We start from the raw sequence: 20,504 nt of genomic DNA, 5'->3' as shown, positions 1-20,504 counted from the left end.
TCTGCACGTGGCGATACCACATATGTTTATTTTTATTTATTTTTTTTAAATGGGAAAAGGGGGTGATTCTAACTTTTATTAGGGATGGGGTTAGATGATATTTATTAACTTTTTTTCACTTTCTTTTTGCAGTGTTATAGCCCCCCAAGGGGGCTATAACACTGCACACACTGATCTTTCACATTGATCAATGGTTTCTCATAGGAAACCATTGATCAATGATTTTGCTGCTTGACTGCTCATGCCTTTATCTCACAGGTACGTACAGGTACGCCCTGAGTCCTTAACCCCTTAAGGACCGGGGGTTTTTCCGTTTTTGCACTTTTGTTTTTTCCTCCTTGCCTTTAAAAAATCATAACCCTTTCAATTTTGCACCTAAAAATCCATATGATTGCTTATTCCACCAATTCTACTTTGTAATGATGTCAGTCATTTTACCCAAAAATCTATAGCAAATTGGAAAAAAAATCATTGTGAGACAAAATTGAAAAAAAAAACACCATTTTGTAACTTTTGGGGGCTTCTGTTTCTACGCAGTACATTTTTTTGTAAAAATGACACATTCTCTTTATTATGTAGGTCCATACAATTAAAATGATCCCCTACTTATATAGGTTTGATTTTGTCACACTTCTGGAAAAAATCATAACTACATGCAGGAAAAGTTATACGTTTAAAATTATCATCTTCTGACCCCTATAACTTTTTTATTTTACCACGTATGGGTCAGAATGAGGGCTCATTATTTGCGCTGTGATCTGAAGTTTTTAGTGGTACCTGTTTTGTATTGATCTGACTTGTTGATCACTTTTTATTCATTTTTTCATGATTGAAAAAGTGACCAAAAAGACACTATTTTGGACTTTGGAATTTTTTTTGCGTGTACGCCATTGACCGTGCGGTTTAATTAATGAAATATTTTTATCATTTGGACATTCCCGCACGCGGCGATACCACATATGTTTATTTTAATTTTTATTTACACTGTTTTTTTTTTTAAATGGGAAAAGGGGGGTGATTCAAACTTTTAATAGGGGAGGGGTTAAATGATCTTTATTCACTTTTTTTTCACATTTTTTTTGCAGTGTTATAGCTCCCATAGGGACCTATAACACTGCACACACTGATCTATTACATTGATCATTGTTATCACATAGGGACCTATAACACTGCACATACTGATCATTGTTATCCCATAGGGACCTATAACACTGCACACACTGATCATTGTTATCCCATAGGGACCTATAACACTGCACACACTGATCTTTTACATTGATCACTGGTTTCTCATAGGAAACCAGTGATCGATGATTCTGCCGCTTGACTGCTCATTCCTGGATCTCAAGCACTGAGCAGTCATTCGGCGATCGGACACCAGGAGGCAAGGTAGGAGACCCTCCTCGTGTCTAACAGCTGTTCGGGATGCCACGATTTCGCCGCGGCGATCCCGAACCGCTCCCTGAGCTAACCAGCATGGTTTCACTTTCACTTTAGACACAGCGTTCAACTTTGAACGCTGCGTCTAAAGGGTTAATAGCGCGCGGCACCGCGATCAATGCTGTGCGCTATTAGCCACGTCGTGGCCCCGCGTTATGGAAAGGGAAAGGACTCAGGACGTACCGGTACGTCCTTGGTCCTTAAGGGGTTAATCAGTTAAAGGGGTACTTCGGTGAAAACATTTTTTTTTTTTTTTTAAATCAACAGATTTGTAAATTACTTCTATTAAAAAATCTTAATCCTTCCAGTACTTTTCAGCTGCTGTATGCTTCACAGGAAGTTTTGTAGTCCTTTTCTGTCTGACCACAGTGCTCTCTGCTGACACCTCTGTCCATGTTAGGAACTGTACAGAGCAGGAGAGGTTTGCCATGGGGATTTTCTCCTGCTTTGTAAAGTTCCTGACATGGACAGAGGTGTCAGCAGAGAGCACTGTGGTCAGACAGAAAGGAAATTTAAAAAGAAAATAATTTCCTCTGTAGTATACAACAGCTGAGAAGTACTGGAAGGATTAAGATTTTTAAATAGAACTCATTTACAAATCGTTTTAACTTTCTGGCACCAGTTAACTAAAAAAAATAGTTTTTTACCGGAGTACCCCCTTAAACCATCCTCAGATGGTACTTTACTCCTGAAAAAATTGCAAAAGCTTATCCTGGTTCTTCAAAATTTTGTTGGAGGGGTTGCGGTCAAAAAGGTACTCTCCTTCATATACTATGGAACTGCCCAATCATCCAAATGTTCTGGTTAGAATGCCAAAATCTCTTGACGTCTCTATTTAACTGTTCCATTCCATGGAATCTCCAACTGACCCTTCTTTATATAGGTTTACAAACTATACCCCCTCCACTAAGAGAATTATTTTGTATTATCACAATAATTGCTAAAATCACATTGTTGAGTAACTGGAAAACTCCATTGGTCCCTTGTTTTGATATCATCCTCGATAAAATAAATACTACATATTGATCCGAAAAGGTTATAGCTAGGGGTTCTGGAAAGTTGGACAAATTTAACATCAGATGGTCTTCATGGTCTCTGTCCTCTCATTGTAGAGATATTTAGATTAAAAGTGATTTTTCCACTGACATGATAATTACAAAACGACATTATGTTACATGGGGCACATTGACATCCATTATTAGAGTTAAACCTTATCATCATCTTGTTCTATAAGGAATGTCTTGGCATTTGCACTTTTCTACAACGTTTCGTTATGTATCAAATATATAAGGATTAAAAAATAATAATAATAATAATATATATATAACATTATTGGTACGCACGCATTCTACTATGTAAGTTATCTCGGAGATGTTATATTTGCTTTATTTTTATTTATTTTACTTTAGTCTTTTTATTTCTGTTTTCCTTTTGGTTTGGTTAAACAACTGCCTATCTTATATGTAAGATTGAATCGACAATATATGCAGTAAACAACTGTTCGCTGTTTTTGTTGTCGTAAAATAATAAGTTGACAGCTGCGCCTGTCCTTTATACATATTTGTTCTTCTATTTTGGTAAAATTCAATAAAAAACTATTGAAAGAAAAAAAGTTTACAATATAGCATATCGACATAGCAGGGTGAATGGGGGGGATTAAACTGGCAGAGCCACTGGTAGAGAAGGATCTGGGTGTTCTTGTAGATCACAGACTACAGAATAGCACAATGTCAGGCTGCTGCTTCCAAAGCCGGCAGGATATTGTCATGTATAAAAAGAGGCATGGACTCGAGGGACAGGGACATAATACTCCCCCTTTATAAAGCATTGGTACGGCCTCACCTGGAATATGCTGTTCAGTTTTGGGCACCAGTCCATAAAAGGGACACTGTGGAGCTGGAAAGGGTGCAGAGACGTGCGACTAAACTAATATGGGGCATGGAACATTTTAGCTATGAGGAGCGATTAAAGGAGTTACAATTGTTTAGTCTTGAGAAGAGACGTTTAAGGGGGGATATGATAAATGTATATAAGTATATTAATGGCCCATACAAAAAATATGGAGAAAAACTGTTCCAGGTTAAATCGCCCCAAAGGACGAGGGGGCACTCCCTCCGTCTGGAGAAGAAAGGGTTTAGTCTCAAGGGGCGACACGCCTTCTTTACCGTGAGGACTGTGAATTTATGGAACGGTCTACCTCAGGAACTGGTCACAGCAGGAAAAATGAACAGCTTTAAAACAGGATTAGAAACATTCCTGGAACAAAACAACATTAATGCTTATGAAGAAATATAAAATCCCATCCCTTCCCCCAATATCGCGCCACACCCCTACCCCTTAATTCCCTGGTTGAACTTGATGGACGTATGTCTTTTTTCAACCGTACTAACTATGTAACTATGAATGCTCCCTTACATTGAACACCAAAAAAGCAACCAACAGCATAACTACCATATAAAAACTTTACGTTATGAAATGAATAAGAAAATAAATAAATAAATAAAAACATTCCAACAGTTGTCCTGTGTAGGTATGTGGGTAATAATTAGTATATGTAGGGCAGTGGCTCCATAAACAATCTACATCATTACTACACTCAACTATATCCATCATTTAGCACAGTATATGAAATCTAAATACACTGCTCAAAAAAATAAAGGGAACACTAAGATACATCCTAGATCTGAATGAATGAAGTAATCGTATGAAATACTTTCGTCTTTACATAGTTGAATGCGCTGACAACAAAATCACACAAAAATTATCAATGGAAATCAAATGTATCAACCCCTGGAGGTCTGGATATGGAGTCACACTCAAAATCACAGTGGAAAACCCCACTACAGGCTGATCCAACTTTATGTAATGTCCTTAATACAAGTCCCAATGAGGCTCAGTAGTGTGTGTGGCCTCCACGTGCCCGTATGACCTCCCTACAATGCCTGGGCATGCTCCTGATGAGGTGGCGGATGGTCTCCTGAGGGATGTCCTCCCAGACCTGGACTAAAGCATCCGCCAACTCCTGGACAGTCTGTGGTGGATGGATCGGATTCAGGGGAACGGGCAGCCAGTCCATAGCATCAATGCCTTCCTCTTGCAGGAACCGCTGACACACTCCAGCCACATGAGGTCTAGCATTGTCTTGCATTAGGAGGAACCCAGGGCCAACCGCACCAGCATATGGTCTCACAAGGGGTCCGAGGGTTTCATCTCGGTATCTAATGGCAGTCAGGCTACCTCTGGCAAGCACATGGAGGGCTGTGCAGCCCCCCAAAGAAATGCCACCCCACACCATTACAGGCAGCAGATCGTTCTCCACGGCATCTCCAGACTCTGTCACGTCTGTCACATGTGCTCAGTGTGAACCTACTTTCATCTGTGAAGAGCACAGGGCACCAGTGGCGAATTTGCCAATCTTGGTGCTCTCTGGCAAATGCATGGTGTTGGGCTGTAAGCACAACCCTCAACTGTGGACGTCGGGCCCTCATACCACCCTCATGGAGTCTGTTTCTGACCGTTTGAGTGGACACATGCACATTTGTGGCCTGCTGGAGGTAATTTTGCAGGGCTCTGGCAGTGCTCCTCCTGCTCCTCCATGCACAAAGGTGGAGGTAGCGGTCCTGCTGCTGGGTTGTTGCCCTCCTACGGCCTCCTCCATGTCTCCTGATGTACTGGCCTGTCTCCTGGTAGCGCCTCCATGTTCTGGATACTATGCTGACAGACACAGCAAACCTTCTTGCCACAGCTCACATTGATGTCCCATCTTGGATGAGCTGCACTACCTGAGCCACTTGTGTGGGTTGTAGACTCCGTCTCATGCTACCACTAGAGTGAAAGCACCACCAGCATTCAAAAGTGACCAAAACATCAGCTAGGAAGCATAGGAACTGAGAAGTGGTCTGTGGTCACCACCTGTAGGACCACCCCTTTATTGGGGGGGTGTCTTGTTAATTGTCTATAATTTCCCCCTGTTGTCTGTACCATTTGCACAACAGCATGTGGAATTGATTGTCAATCAGTGTTCTTCCTGTGTGGACAGTGTGATTTCACAGAAGTGTCATTGACTTGGAGTTACATTGTGTTGGTTGTTTAAGTGTTTATATATATATTCAGAGACACCATCTATGTACATAGCTCTATCAATCATCATAATCGTAATGGCTTACCCACATTGTAGCCGTTGCCAACACCAGTAATAACAATTGTATAACAATAAGTAATAACAATAAGTATGTTATAAGAGTTTCCTCTCTTTGCACTATTATGTCAGATATTAATGGGTCTCAATTTTTGTGATCTTTCCAACTCTTGTGTCAATGTTATATTGTCCTATTTCCCCTGAAGAAGCCAATACTAGGGTGGCAAAACATGTTGGAGGGGTTTTACTTTTTTCTTTTTTTTTTTTTTTTTAATCAGCAAGGCACCTGCATTCAATTCTTCATGTACACTGCAGGTACAGAGTAATACATCTGTTAGCTGTGGCTTTAGTGCTTTACGCACACTCATCCAGTTGTGTATGGTCTGTCTGTCTGACTGGTCCCAAACTGGTGTATACAAAGCAACCACTGGTGTATAGAAAGCAACCTCCACACTGCCCATGGTTCCAACACTGCACTTCAGTGTGGCTATAACAGTGCTCTGCATCACATGTCCTAAAAGTAGATGGCTGATTGGCTGACGTTATTTGCACTTTCTATATTAAAATACTCCCAAAATTTTCGACTGCCCAAATTTGGCAGCCGAAACTGGAAAAACTGATCACGTTTCTCTAGTAGCAACGAAAAGTAAAAAATAAATAAAAAATAAATAAATAAATAAACAATCAGCCTCGGCTGTAAGTGCTTATTACAGAAGAGAGGAAACTGCTTCATAAGCAACGGAATTATTAGGCGCCATGAAACCATTTTGGATACATTACAGTTTATTGCGAATGACTATGGCAGCTTTACTAGTGTGGGTTTATTACTGGACCGGAGCAAGAAGCTACTTATTAACATGGAATCACATAATGAAGAAGCTACAGACATAGCCGGGATGCTGAAGTTGTTACATATACATATTCAGTGACATTTGCCTTTACTTTCTTTACAAGTTACAAACAAATTACTTTTATCGAAAATACGAAATTTGGTGATTCCACTTGTTTTAGGCCTCTGGAATTCTCAAGAGTAGAAACATCAAAATTGAGAAGAGACATCCAATAATAAGATCCCTTCAGACAATGTTTATGAAGGAGGGAGGGTCTCCTCTAAGGTCCCACCCTATGTGTGTGTATATTTTTTGTATATATATATATATGTATTTTTTTTATATGTGTATTCAGTGGTCCCTAAACTTACAATATTAATCGGTTCCAGGACGACCATTGTATGTTGAAACCATTGTATGTTGAGACCGGAACTCTATGGAAACCTGGTAATTGGTTCTAAAGCCCCAAAATGTCATCCAAAAAATAGGAAAAAGTGAGGATTAAAAAGAAAAAATAAGTAGATAACTAATATAGATAAAGCAAATCCTTATATATAAAATTAAGAAAGATCTGCTGGGAGCTGTAAATCACTGTCTATGTCAATGTTTCCCAAGCAGGGAGCCTCCAGATGTTGCAAAACTACAACTCCCAGCATGCCCGGACAGCCAGAGGCTGAGAGCCAGAGGAGCTTCTTCGGGGTCCTGTACAGTACACAATGTCCTAAAAAAGTAACATGGAGTCGCCCTTACTTGGTGTCCAAAAGGAGCAGCTAACCCTGACACAGGTAAAGTGTACAGAACATGTAATACCTCCCTGTACTGTAGGGGGTGCTACCAGACACCAGTCAGTGCATACGCTTCAGTAATACAGATAAAGAGTAGTACAGAACATGTAATACCTCCCTGTACTGTAGGGGGCGCTACCAGACATCAGTCAGTGCATACACTTCAGTAATACAGGTAAAAAGTAGTACAGAACATGTAATACCTCCCTGTACTGTAGGGGGCGCTCCCAGACATCAGTCAGTGCATACACTTCAGTAATACAGGTAAAGAGTACAGAACATGTAATACCTCCCTGTACTGTAGGGGGCGCTACCAGACACCAGTCAGTGCATACACTTCAGTAATACAGGTAAAGAGTAGTACAGAACATGTAATACCTCCCTGTACTGTAGGGGGCGCTACCAGACATCAGTCAGTGCATACACTTCAGTAATACAGGTGTTTTACCAGTAAATTGCCCATTCTGATTGGTCGGTTCTTCCAGCCATTGACAAGTTTCACAGATCCGGACTGTCTGTACATGGTATGTTGAGTCTGGTTTCCAGTTACAATGGTCCAGAAAAGACCATTGTATGTTGAAACTATTGTATGTTGAGGCCATTGTAAGTTGAGGGATCACTGTATATATATATATATATATATATATATATTTTTTTTTTTTTTTTGCTATGTGTGTATGTGGTGTGTGATTCTGGGAATTGTGTTTCTTGTTCTGATGTATATTGTCATAACAGTGCGTCACGTAAGGCAGAGAAGAGTGAGCCCCAAGCTGACCCTGAACCTCTTTCCCTGCCTACTTGCTCAACCACCCTAATGGCGGCTCACAACTGGGCGCCAGTCCCTTCCCTAACTAAGGTGCAGGGGAGTAATAGTCAAAACAATAAACAGGTGCAGGTCGGGGACACAGTCAATAAACTAGAATACAAAATTACAGCAGGAATACAAAGTAGCACAAAACAGACATCAGGGAAACTTGGTACAGACAACAGCTTAAAGGGGTACTCCAGCAGAATTTTTTTTTTTTTTTTTTTTCATATCAACTGGCTCCAGAAAGTTAAACAGATTTGTAAATTAAAAAGCTTACTCATAGCAAACTATGACAGTTCAGACAGTTCCTGACAGTTCATGAACAGAGGTGTCAGCAGAGAGCACTGTGGACAGACTGGCAAGAACTACTCAACTTCCTCTGGAGCATACAGCAGCTGATAAGTACTGTAAGGATTAATATTTTTTAATAGAAGTAATTTACAAATCTTTTTATCTTTCTGGCACCAGTTGATTTGAAAAAAAAAGAAAGAAAGAAAGAAAAAAGATTTTTTTTTCCCACCGAAGTACCCCTTTAAGAACCAAAATAAGATAACTGGCAGATATGATAATATGAACAAGACAGGTAAACTAGGAATTATATACCATAAAATGTATACAGGGATGCAGGTGATGAACAAGGTTACACTGAAGACAGACATTATATAACTCTAGGATATGCAGATACAAGAATTACAAGAACAGACACAAATGCTCAAAGACCATTGGTCTATTGCATGGAAGGGAGCTCAAGTGTGTTTCAATTGGAGGGGTGGCTGATGATAGGGAGAGAGAAAAGTGTCCTCACACTTACAAACAAGAAATCATGGGAATTGTAGTTGGGGGAGGGAACTCCAACAGGAAATAGCCATTTCACAAAAAGAGAGCAGCAATGTATTAGTGGACTCACAACACCATTTAGTTATTTAGCTCCAAGACAAGCACAGATCCTTCCTAAGCATGCTTATAACTGTCTGGCAGGTAAGTACTAAAATCACCTTATGGTGGATAACCCCTTTAAACCCCTTTATTCAACCTGTTAGTACTATCTCTGAAGTTATTTTTTTCCTTAAAACAGCTCCAAAGTCCATAAATACATTGTTAGGTGACCTAGTTATACAGTGCTTATAGGGCTTGTAGCTAATGTTATACGCACATTTTTGGGCTATTGGTGAAGTAAAGGTTCGGACAGCACTAGCTTTTAGGAGTTGTAGTTTTGCAACAGCTGGAGGCACACTGGTTGTAAATCACTAGTTTACTGGAGTTGTTTAATTTAGAAACCCCTTTTCTTATGTCCTATTATGGAATTTTGTGGTAACAGATGGAGGGAGGGGGGGGTCCCTGTTCAGGAAATAAATTGCTGGAGGGAAAGGACAGGACATATCTCCCTAGTTGGGTGTGCCAACTACCTATTCTGTTTTGTCTGGGGTATTTAAGAATTTTAAGGGAGTAAACTGAATTTTTATCCTAGATAAAGTTGGGTCAGGTGGGAAAGCGGCTCTGGAGGACTTGGCCTATCAGTAGACATTGATTTCAATGAGAATGATGTAATATTTCATTTCTCCTGTGGGGGTGCTGCAGAAAAACCCCAAACTTACTGCTAGAGTGACAGACATACTATAGCTGATTGTTTGGCACATGTAGGACAGTTTATTGTCAGAAAACCATTCACAATAAGGAATTTTCAAAATCTGATAATAACTTAAATACGAAATCTAAAAATTGCCATATAATCTTTCGGAGATGACCTTACCTCATTATAAGAAATGCCCTCATTATTCAGTATTGTACTCATAATAAGCCAGACATTTCTCAGAAATCTCTCATGAAAAATAACACAAAGCCAGCTCGATTAAGAAGAGACAATTTTTCAAATCGTAAAAAAAAAATAATAATAATAATAATAATAATAAAAAATAAACTTAAAATGCTAAAGTTTGAATAAGGTCACACACAAAGAAATTTTTTTCTTAAATAATTTAATGGACGTGCGTGTTGATGTTTAAAAATATGAATCACACTTTGCTTGAAAGCTTATAGACATATTTTACTTTCGATGAAATGGTCTGTAATAAATGGCTTCTCTGTTTAAAAGGTACAAGGCTTCACAGAGTCACTCAGTGTACGAGAAGCTGAAGTCTAAGAGGGCAACGTCTTCGGCTCTGCTGTATTATTAATAACGCCAGCGAGATCATTACAGGGTGATATAAAGGAAGAGATGCAGAATTGACACATGAGGAATGGCTGACATTCAGAGCCTTGATGTAATTACGACGGATCTCTGGGGAAGTTGTGGGCTCGGTGGCTTTGGGTATCGATCTGAAAGGTTTCGTCTTAAGACATTATCCTAGTGAATATGCAACAGGCGGCTCTGGGAGAAAATGATTGGCAAAGTTTAAAACCCACAGTGGGCCGATGCCTGAGAGAGTTTAATGTAGGACATGCACTATGACTTTTAGGCCAAAGATGGGTTGTGCACAAGCTGGAAGGATACAGAGAGGTGAGCTTGGTTTTTTGGGGGGTCTTGAATTGGCGGTAAGACTTGATTTGGTCTGAATCAAAAGTGGCCCAATGTCCTGTATGACAATCAAAGGTCTCCCGGGTCTCAGGTCTTTTATATATATGTATATATATATATATCTTGTGTAGGTTTGGGTTCCCAGCAACAGCAGTACAGTATGGGACATGATGAACAAGGGAGGAGATGTGCAGCTGTGTAGGGATAGTAGTACTAATGGAAGTAGTAGTAGTACAGTATGGAACATGATGGACAAGGCAGGAGATGTGTGGCTGTATAGAGGTAGTAGTAGTAGCAGCATTACAGTATAGAACATGATAAACAATACAGTGTGTGGCTGTGTAGGAGTAATAGTAGTATAGTAGTAGTAGCAGTAGCATTACAGTATGGAACATAATGCACAAGCCAGGAAATGTGTGTAAGGCTAGTAGTAGTAGAAGTAGTAGCAGAAGTAGTAATAGTAGTAGTAATAGTACAGTATGGAACATTGTAGACAAGGAAGGAAATATGTGGCTGTGAAGGCATAGCAGTAAAGGTAGTAGCAGTAGTGGCAGCAGTACAGTGTGGGACATGATGAACAAGGCAGGAGATGCGTGGCTGCATAGGAAAAGTAGTAGTAATATTAGTAGCAGTAGTACTAATAGTAGTAGCAGTAGTAGTAATAGTAGTGTGAAGGATGCCTTAAGGTGAGGCCTTAAAATGTGAGTGACTGCTGATGTATACCACTGAGTGTCGGCACAAGGAATGCACACCAGACAGAATGTTGGTATAATATCTCCTTCTCAGCATACTGTCTAAAGAGCTGCTCCAAGGAGTTCTGTTTAATTACACGGAAGTACATTGTTTTTACATTTGACAAAAAAGGGAGGTTTAATTATGACGTCAAAATCATCATGTTACATTTTGATTGGTTAGTTAAGCTTTATCTCTGTATATACTAGCATATTTAAGTATTTCTTTCTTTCTTGGCCAAAGTTCACTTATGCGGCTCTTTTACTCTGAAACTGGAAAAACACAGATTTTTGTCCTTCCATACAATTCTGTATCTTCTTCAAATGTTTTTGTCTCCTGACGTCTCATCTTGGGCCTCCTGGCGTCATTCCAATGTCTTCATCTTAGTTTCAAGCAAATAGCAAATATCTTTTTTTCAGCATTAGAAATGGCATATAAATATATAAGCATTAATATATATTGATCGGCAGTCAGAATCATTTTCATCAACTTGTCAATTCCCCCCTAAAAAACATTTGTTAAGCGTACACGACAATATACAATACACAATATATACATAGATAAAGCTCAACTAACCAATCAAAATGTAACATGATGATTTTGACGTCATAACTAAACCTCCCTTTTTTTGTCAAACGTAAAAACAATGTACTTCCGTGTAATTAAACAGAACTCCTTGGGGCAGCTTTTTAGCCAGTATGCCAGATATTATACCACATTCTGTCTGGTGTGTATTCCTTGTGCCGGCACTCAACTACATACAACAGCAGTCACATTTTAAGACCTCACCTTAAGGCATAATGTTCAAATGATCCTCTTATTTTTTTTATATTCCCGCTAAAGCAAAATTTAACCACTTAATGTACATGGACTCTATGTCCATGTTGGTCGGGGGTCTTCATGCCAGGGGCATCTTCTTTTTCCCATTAATTAAAGTTAGAGGCCCCACATATATTTGGTAATGTACTTAATAATTGTGATCATTGTGGAATGTGCATGAAAATTATATCAATTAGTACATATGGTGAAAGATCATTTCTAGACACCTAATAGAAATAATAAATCATTGTGCATACCACCCCCAGTCAGCAGGGTTCGCACTGCAGGAGGGTTCTCATGCCATGTTCCTGATTTATATCCTTTTTTTTTTTTATAAATCATGGTTTAATAAGTGTCAAAATATATAATTTCATGGTAATCAAAATTGCAGTAATACATTTAGTATATATAAAAAAAAATGAAGAAGAAGAAGAAGAAAAAAATGTTTTGGCCGGATTAATGGAAATTCTGGAGTATGAAAATATGCTTATGTTATTTTAAAACCTGCTTATGTAACAGGGGGGAACATAGCAGGCCACATACACAGCTGCAGCTGAACTTCTTATTTTTTTCCTTGTTTTGGTTTGTTTTTTCTCAAAGATACTGTTAAGTAACTTTTTCTGTCTTGTATAATTTTTTCCTTTAACTAATTATCAGGCCCTGTAGAACATACTGTATTTTTTTCAGTTTAGAAGTGCTGCTTTTTAACCATTGTTGTGCCGTTGGGTTAAATGTAGATTGCATTCACTGACATGTAGTAGTGTTGGTGCTTATTAGTAGCTCCAGGCTAAAATATGAGTCCCAGGAAAAAAGGGATCAGTCTGGGTACAAAGGGAGGTGGTTCATAAAGCCGCTAGTCTCAAACCAGTGAAGCATCCCATACCCGTTTTTCTTTTTTCCACCTGAACCTGAGACTGTTAGGCGGAGTATATTGTAGGTGTATATTGTATATTGTCGTGTACGCCTAACAAATATCTTTTTTAGGGGGGAATTGACAAGTTGATTAAAATGATTCTGACTGCCGATCAATATATATTAATACTTATATATTTATATGCCATTTCTAATGCTGAAAAAAGATATTTGCTATTTGCTTGAAACTAAGATTAAGACCTTGGAATGATGCCAGAAGGCCCAAGATGATGTCAGGAGACAAAAACATTTGAATAAAATGCTGATTGTATGGAAGGACAAAGATCTGGGTTTTCCAGTTTCAGAGTAAAAGAGCCGCATAAGTGAACTTTAGCCAAAAAAGAAATTAAATGCTTAAATATGCTAATATAAACAGAGAAAAAGCTCAACTAACCAATCAAAATGTAACAAGATGATTTTGACGTCATAACTAAACCTCCCCTTTTTTGTCTAATGAAAAAACAATGTACTTCCGTGTAATTAAACAGAACTCCTTGGGGCAGCTCTTTAGCCAGTATGCTGAGAAGGAGATATTATACCAACATTCGGTCTGGTGTGTATTCCTTGTGGCGGCAATTAACGGCATAGAGCAGCAGTCACTCACATTTTAAGGCCTCATCCGCCCTCGTCCTTGTCAGTAGTAGCAGAAGTGGTAATAGTAGTAGCAGTAGTAATACAGTATGGAAGGTGTAGGTTGTGTAGGGCTGATATTAGAAGCAGTAGTAGCAATACAGTGAGGGACAAGGCAGAAACTGTGTGGCTGTGTAGGATTAGTAATAGTAATAGTAGTAGTAGTACAGTATTGAACATAATGTACAAAGCAGGAGATGCTAAGCTGTCCAGGGTAGTAGTAGTCTGCAGATTACAAAGGGGTATTGCTGGGTTTAGTAATCCTTGTATGTCACGTAGCAGGGTGATGTAGCTTTTGACAGTGATGCTGTTCTCAAATAGAAAGTGTAGGAATGAGACCTCTGGTTGCTCTCTCTCTCTCTCTCTCTCTCTCTCTCTCTCTCTCTCTCTCTCTCTGACTTTGCATTCATTGGATTTTCCTCTTTGCCTTCACGTGAGGACTGTACTGTTGTCTTCTTATTTGTGGCACTGTAGTTTAGTGTCACCTACTGAAGTGGAATTAAGCCACAATACCAGTCACAACCACTGGACTGGAAGGGCGCTGTTTCCTTTTGATATACGTTTATATAAAAAAAAAATATTTATATATATATATATTTTTTTTTATTTTTAGAGGAAAATGGTTTCTTCTCAGGATATAGTTATTAGTGCTGAGCGTGAATATTCGCAATTCGAATACTTAATGCGAATTTCGCATATTCGCATATTCACGAATATGGCGAATATAACACTATATATTCGCAATTACGAATATTCATAATTTTTTCCCACAGAACACATCACAGTGATCTCATCCCTCCCTGCTTCCAGCTTGTGGTCTAAAGAAGACTCCTATACTATTTACTGTATTAGACTGGAGAGGGAATTTTCACGAATATCGTCACTAAAGAATATTAGGAGATGGATAGACAATATAGATAGATAGATAATATAGATAAACAGGTAGATAGCTATCTGTATGCCCACACACGCATGCGCGCATGCGAAAATAACCACAAATATATTGAATATGCGAATTTCGCCAATATAGGATGAATATTTGGCCATATATTCGCGAAATATCGCAAATTCAAATATGGCATGTGCCGCTCATCACTAATAATTATATAAAGAATTTCTCTATATTCATACTCCAGGGAGGCTTTGTATGGAGAGGATTAGTTCTATTTCAACTAAGAAATGAAAGGCAAGTCATCAATAAGCCGTCAATTCAGCAAAAACACGAACAACATTTGCAGCTGCGTCGCTCGTGAAACTTTGAGAAAGTGGGCAAAAAGCTGCCAGGGGTGTAGAATACGGTGACTGTGTGCCGAGGAGCTCCGCCGAGGAGGTGATTTACAGTCAGGGCGCTCATATTTTTATGCTTATTTAACCCGGTCTCTTAAAGGGGTACTCCGGTGAAAACCTTTTTTCTTTTAAATCAACTGGTGCCAGAAAGTTAAACATAATTGTAAATTACTTCTATTAAAAAATCTTAATCCTTCCAGTACTTATTAGCTGCTGAATGCTACAGAGGAAATTCCTTTCTTTTTGGAACACTGATGACATCACGAGCACAGTGCTCTCTGCTGACATCTCTGTCCATTTTAGCAACCGTGCATAGCAGGTGGCTTAGTGGTTAGCACTGCTGGCTTGCAGTGCTGGGGCCTTGGGTTCAAATCCCACAAAGGACAACAATAAATAAAGACTTATTATTATTATAATAAAGTCAGCAGAGAGCACTGTGCTCGTGATGTCATCAGAGAGCATTCCAAAAAGAAAAGAATTTCCTCTGTAGTATTCAGCAGCTAATAAGTACAGGAAGGATAAAGATTTTTTAATAGAAGAAATGTAAAAATCTGTTTAACTTTCCGGAGCTAGTTGATTTAAAAGAAAAAAAGGTTTTGACCGGAGTACCCCTTTAAGAGGAGCGTCTGGGAGATGTTACCGAGCACATAATCCATTCCACAATGGTCACTCATTTGCCGCTCGCTATGAATCATTAGATAACCGGCGGCAGATAATTTGCATTGTTAGAGATCGTCCCTCGTAAAAGGGCTGTTGGGTTTACATTACAAATAAACACTAATGAGCGGCACTATTTATGTATCCATCCTTCATAGACACAGATACGGAACGCGTCGCCAAACATCCGCAAGGTCACCACTGAATCACAAGGATCTGAGGTCCGGAGTTCCTCCATGCTGTACTCCATCCACGGTTCATGTTAATTAATTCGCCTACAGTAGGTTCTATTGCAAAAATAAGATTACAAATATAAGAATTAGTCATGTATACATTTATATGTTACCTTTGTTTAATAAAGGAAAAATAAAAAAAAACAGCTAATAGGAAATACGTCGTCGACGATGATGTCGGTCACGCATCTCGTGATGTCGACGTCGACAGCGTCGGCCATGCCCCTAGTGATATCATGACCACTCCCCCTCAATGCAAGTCTATGGGAGGGGTTGTGGCAGTTGCCCCGCCCCTTCCCATAGACTTGCATTGAGGGGCGTTGCCGTGACATCACGAGGGGTGTGGCCAACCCCCGCAGCGCAAAAACAGCGTTCTGAACATTTAGTTCCAAACGCTTGCCATTGGAGTACCCCTTTAAAAAGATATGTTCACCCCTGATAAATTTCTTAGTATAGCTTTATAGGGGGTCAAACTCTATTTTTCTGATACAGAGCTCCAAATCTTCTGCTTTATTTGAAGCTAAAGAGTCGTAGAGTTCATATGTAAAATTGTATCAGCCTGGAGGCAAGAGGAAGCTTAGGTAGTGCACACTGGTTGTTTATTAACCTTGTGTTCTTTACAAAGAGTACACAATGGGCTCCAAAATTCCCATTTTAACCCCTTACTGACCAGCGTATTTTAGGCATTTCTGTGGTTATCCAGAGAATAAAACGTATTCCTTAGCCACAGCATAGGGCATACGTGTCTGCTTGTGTTGTCCCCGGGGCTTGTGTCTTACTTCAGAGCTCTTCGGTCCAAACCTGCTGAGACAAATTGGTCTCGGTAGTGACGGCCTGCTCAACCAATCACTGGCCGCATTTATGACCCGCCTCAAATGATGATTGGCTGAGCAGTCTTTCACTCCTGAGACCAGTTTTTCTGGAGAGGTGTGGCCCGAAGTGCTCCAAGGTAAGAGATGGGCCCTGTTCTGGAGATTACAAAGGGTCCCAGATGTTGGACCCCTGTGATCAGGCACCTGACCCTATGGTGGATAGCGGATGCAGTAAGTTCCCCGAATAACCCTTTCGAAGCATATCGGTTGTTTGAGGTATCTTTTAGGAATAAGCTGTCATGTTGACATAAGAAGTAACAATATTTGTGCCCATTACATAAACTTGTATATGGTTTTTACCAGTTTTCCCCTCTGCAGGCTTCATCTCCAATATTTAGTTGTCCCTGAGCTACTGGGTGTAGACTAACAGAAGAGGTTATCCTGCTCCCTTAGATCTCTATAGCAAACCGTCATGAGCAGCAGCAGCAGCATGGAGGACATGGCCAAAACACTACCATCGTTACCATCATCATGGACGTAGATTCTTTACTGTGGAACTCTCTGCCGCATGATGTTGTGATGCCTAACTCCATGCACTAGATTTATGTGGATAGAACTTGATCCAGGGATTAATTTTGATGAAATATTGGGGTAGGAAAGGAATTTTTCCCCTGTCATGGGGCAATTGGCATAAACCTCATGGGAGGGGGGGTTGCCTTCCTCTGGATCAACACAGTAGGGTTTTAGGCTGAACTTGATGGACTTGGTGGTCTTTTTTTCAACCTTACAAACTATGTATATTATAGATCCAGTTTGCGTCCCTCGAGGATACAGCCAATAAAATCATAGAGGCACCATGCAACAATGCAGTGAGATTAAACAGTAGTAAAACAGGAGCCATGGACCTATGGGAGGATATTCATTAAAAAGACACTGGGTTTAAAAAAAAAAAACATTTGACATGTCCTGGGACATGTTAAAAGTTTCAATTAGTTGTAGTGTTTGCTTGAACAAGCCATGAGAAGTCTGCGCTCTGGGTGCTAGCTCTGTATCACGTGACCATAACTTACTCCCAATGCAAATCTATGGGGCCATCTCGCTTCTCTCCTGGCTCATTCTAGTGAATGAGCCAGGAGAGAAGCGAGACGGGAGTTCTTTACTGTAAAAGCAGAGAGACTGTGGAATTCTCTGCCTGAGGAGGTGGTCATGGTGAACTCTGGGTCTGGATGCATTTTTGGAGAATAATAACATTACAGGTTATGTATATTAGATTTATAGGGACAGAACGTTGATCCAGGGATTTATTCTGATGCCATATTTGGAGTCGGGAAGGAATTTTTACCTCTATTATGAGGGTTTTTTGCCTTCCTCTGGATCAACTCAGTAGGGACTCATTAGGGTTATAGGTTGAACTTGATGGACTCTGGTCTTTTTTCAACCTTATGAACTATGTTACTATGTTACTATTGGGGTCTGAACACCCATACCCCAATCGATGAATTATTTTGAACTCCCTAGATGCCACTGTCATATAGCAGCCTCTAGGTAGTTATCTGCCAGGAATCTGCCAGAGCTATGATATAATTGCAAAGTGCCAACGTGCCATAGTCAGGCAGTAACTGCAGAATGACAAAATGACAGTACTCTGCAATATGTTAGTATTGCAGTGTACTGTATAAGCAAATGAAAGATCCCTTGTATTAGTCCCCTAAGGGACTTAAAAAGCATACAAAAATCACGACACAAAAACAGCTTTGTAGTCAGGTAAAAAAAAAAAAAAGATATTGTTGTAATCATACTGACCCACAAAAAATGGAATTAAAGTGTATTTCTTTATGTATGATGTTCTCATACACAACATGCAGAACAAGGCTTCTTTCACACTATGTGTGAGGCTCCGTTATAAACGGATGTCAAGGGCTCTTTTTTTTTTCTCACTTTTGGTGCCATTAACATCCGTTATTGTAATGAAGCCTAATGGGAGTCATAATGGGCAAAGAGGATCCGATTCTTCTATTGTCCGTTATGACTCTTGTTATTCCGCCGGAAGATAGAAAAAGACATCGCAAGCTCAAATTTTTATCCCACTATTTTCTGACGGCCGGTACACTGACGGGCACAAACGTCAGTGTGAAAGAAGCCTTACAATTAATTTTTTCTTCCCTTTTTCAATTCACCCCACAATTTTTTTTTTTTACTGGTTTAGTAATACATGACATATGGTAAACTAAAAGGTGCCAATAAAACGTACAACTTTTGTGGAAAAAAAAAGAAAAATACAGCAACAGGGAAGGGTTATCATTTGCTTTTTAGTTAAATGGGTCCTAATAAAAAATAAATAAATAATAATAAATCCCTTTTAAGAGAAGAATTTCGACAACTCAAGGACATTGATTTTCCACATACTTTGTTTACTTTGCCTCAATAAAAAGTATACTTAAATGAAATGTTTCCGGGGGTGTAGATACTTATCTTTTTTTTTTTTTTTTTTTTTTTTTTTCTAGAAATTGATAAAAATAGCTTGAAATGTTCTTGAACAAAAGGGGGAAAAAAAAAAAAAAAGAAAAGAAAAGCCTCTAATACGACTTTGAAGAAAACTTTTTAATTTGCAAATCTTGATACATTTCTTATTGTCTTATGTACATAGACAAACAAATCTCCCGCTGATGTCTGTAAGCATATTGATCGTGTGTAGTTTCTTAGCTTGGCACCTCATGAACTAATTGCTTTTTCCGTCTACGCACTTCTAATACAGATCATTTTAATGAAAATGCGCCTTACAAATTCCTCCCGTGACGTTCCTTTATGTCCCGAAAAAGGAAAAAAAAAATAAACTAAAAAAAAAAAAGTAAAGCACAATCGATCGTCAATTTCACTTTTTTTTTTTTTTGGGAAACAATAAACAAACTCTGAGTAAAACGTTCTGCTTGTTACCCCCGCGGTGTCATATTATACAGTCTCCTTTATAATTCACCTCGCAAATGGATATTTTTTTAAAGTATTTTTGTGCGATGACAAATTTTCCAGATGGCGTCTGAGAGACCTTGTTGTTATCATCAATGAAATTCTTATTGGTAACGATTTTGGCTCGGGTGGGATTTTACTTCTGCAAATATACTTATATTTCTCCGGCTAATGAGATTTTTAATCACTAATAACGCGCACCTGGTGCTGGGCTGGAAGACGCCGGCTCCTTTAATTGCGGAGAAAATGAGTATTCGGTAATACATCATGTGAGGTTATGCAGTATCCTCCAGCGCGTTGACAGGGCTCTGGTGCCAGTAATAAATTTTAAAGGGTACTCCGCTGCTCAGCGTTATGAACAAACTGTTCCGAACGCTGGAGCCGACACTGGGAGCTTGTGATGTCATAGCCACGCCCCCTAATGATGTCATAGCCCCGCCCCCAATGCCAGTCTATGGGAGGGGGCGTGACAACTGTCACGCCCCCTCCCATAGACTTGCATTGAGGGGGCGAGGCGGGACGTCATGAGGTAATAGATCTATGCATAAAGTAATCCAATAATAATGAAATGACTATTAATACATCTATACTAGTAGTATTAAGATTTGTGGTGGTGACTAGTGTTGAGCGTGAATATTCAAAATGTGAATTTTTACAGCGAATATCGGCACTTTGTGATTTCGCGAATATTTAGAATATAGTGATATATATTCGTAATGACGAATATTCTTTTTTTTTCCCGGATATATGTGTGATGTTGCGGGATGTTGCTGTACTGTACTTCTGTCCTGTCAGGCAGAGTCCTTGCGTGTCCTTGCAGCAAACCCTATAGTATTTACAGGTTATGTGTAGTTTTGTATTATAAGTGTAATATACCTTTAAATCTGTGCCACATGATTGAATTGTTACCCAGAGAACTCCAGTGACCAGGTGACCTCCCAA

The 20,504-nt window shown here is 39.4% G+C and overlaps 1 long non-coding RNA gene across 2 annotated transcripts in view; it reads right to left on the bottom strand.

Moving 5' to 3' along the window:
* Positions 1-20,504, bottom strand: part of LOC130282245 (uncharacterized) — a 108,074-nt gene that overhangs the window by 10,088 nt on the left and 77,482 nt on the right. Inside the window, exon 4 of one of the 2 annotated variants that reach the window (XR_008846303.1) lies at positions 15,688-15,840. The exons of the other annotated variant lie outside the window; for it this stretch is intronic. This is a non-coding gene — a long non-coding RNA (uncharacterized LOC130282245). Of the gene's footprint in view, positions 1-15,687; positions 15,841-20,504 lie in introns of those variants that run through there. 2 annotated transcript variants of the gene reach the window in all.

This window comes from Hyla sarda, chromosome 7, assembly GCF_029499605.1.
Source record: "Hyla sarda isolate aHylSar1 chromosome 7, aHylSar1.hap1, whole genome shotgun sequence".
Taxonomy (NCBI): Eukaryota; Metazoa; Chordata; class Amphibia; order Anura; family Hylidae; genus Hyla; species Hyla sarda.
This window is presented reverse-complemented; position numbering and strand designations above follow the sequence as displayed.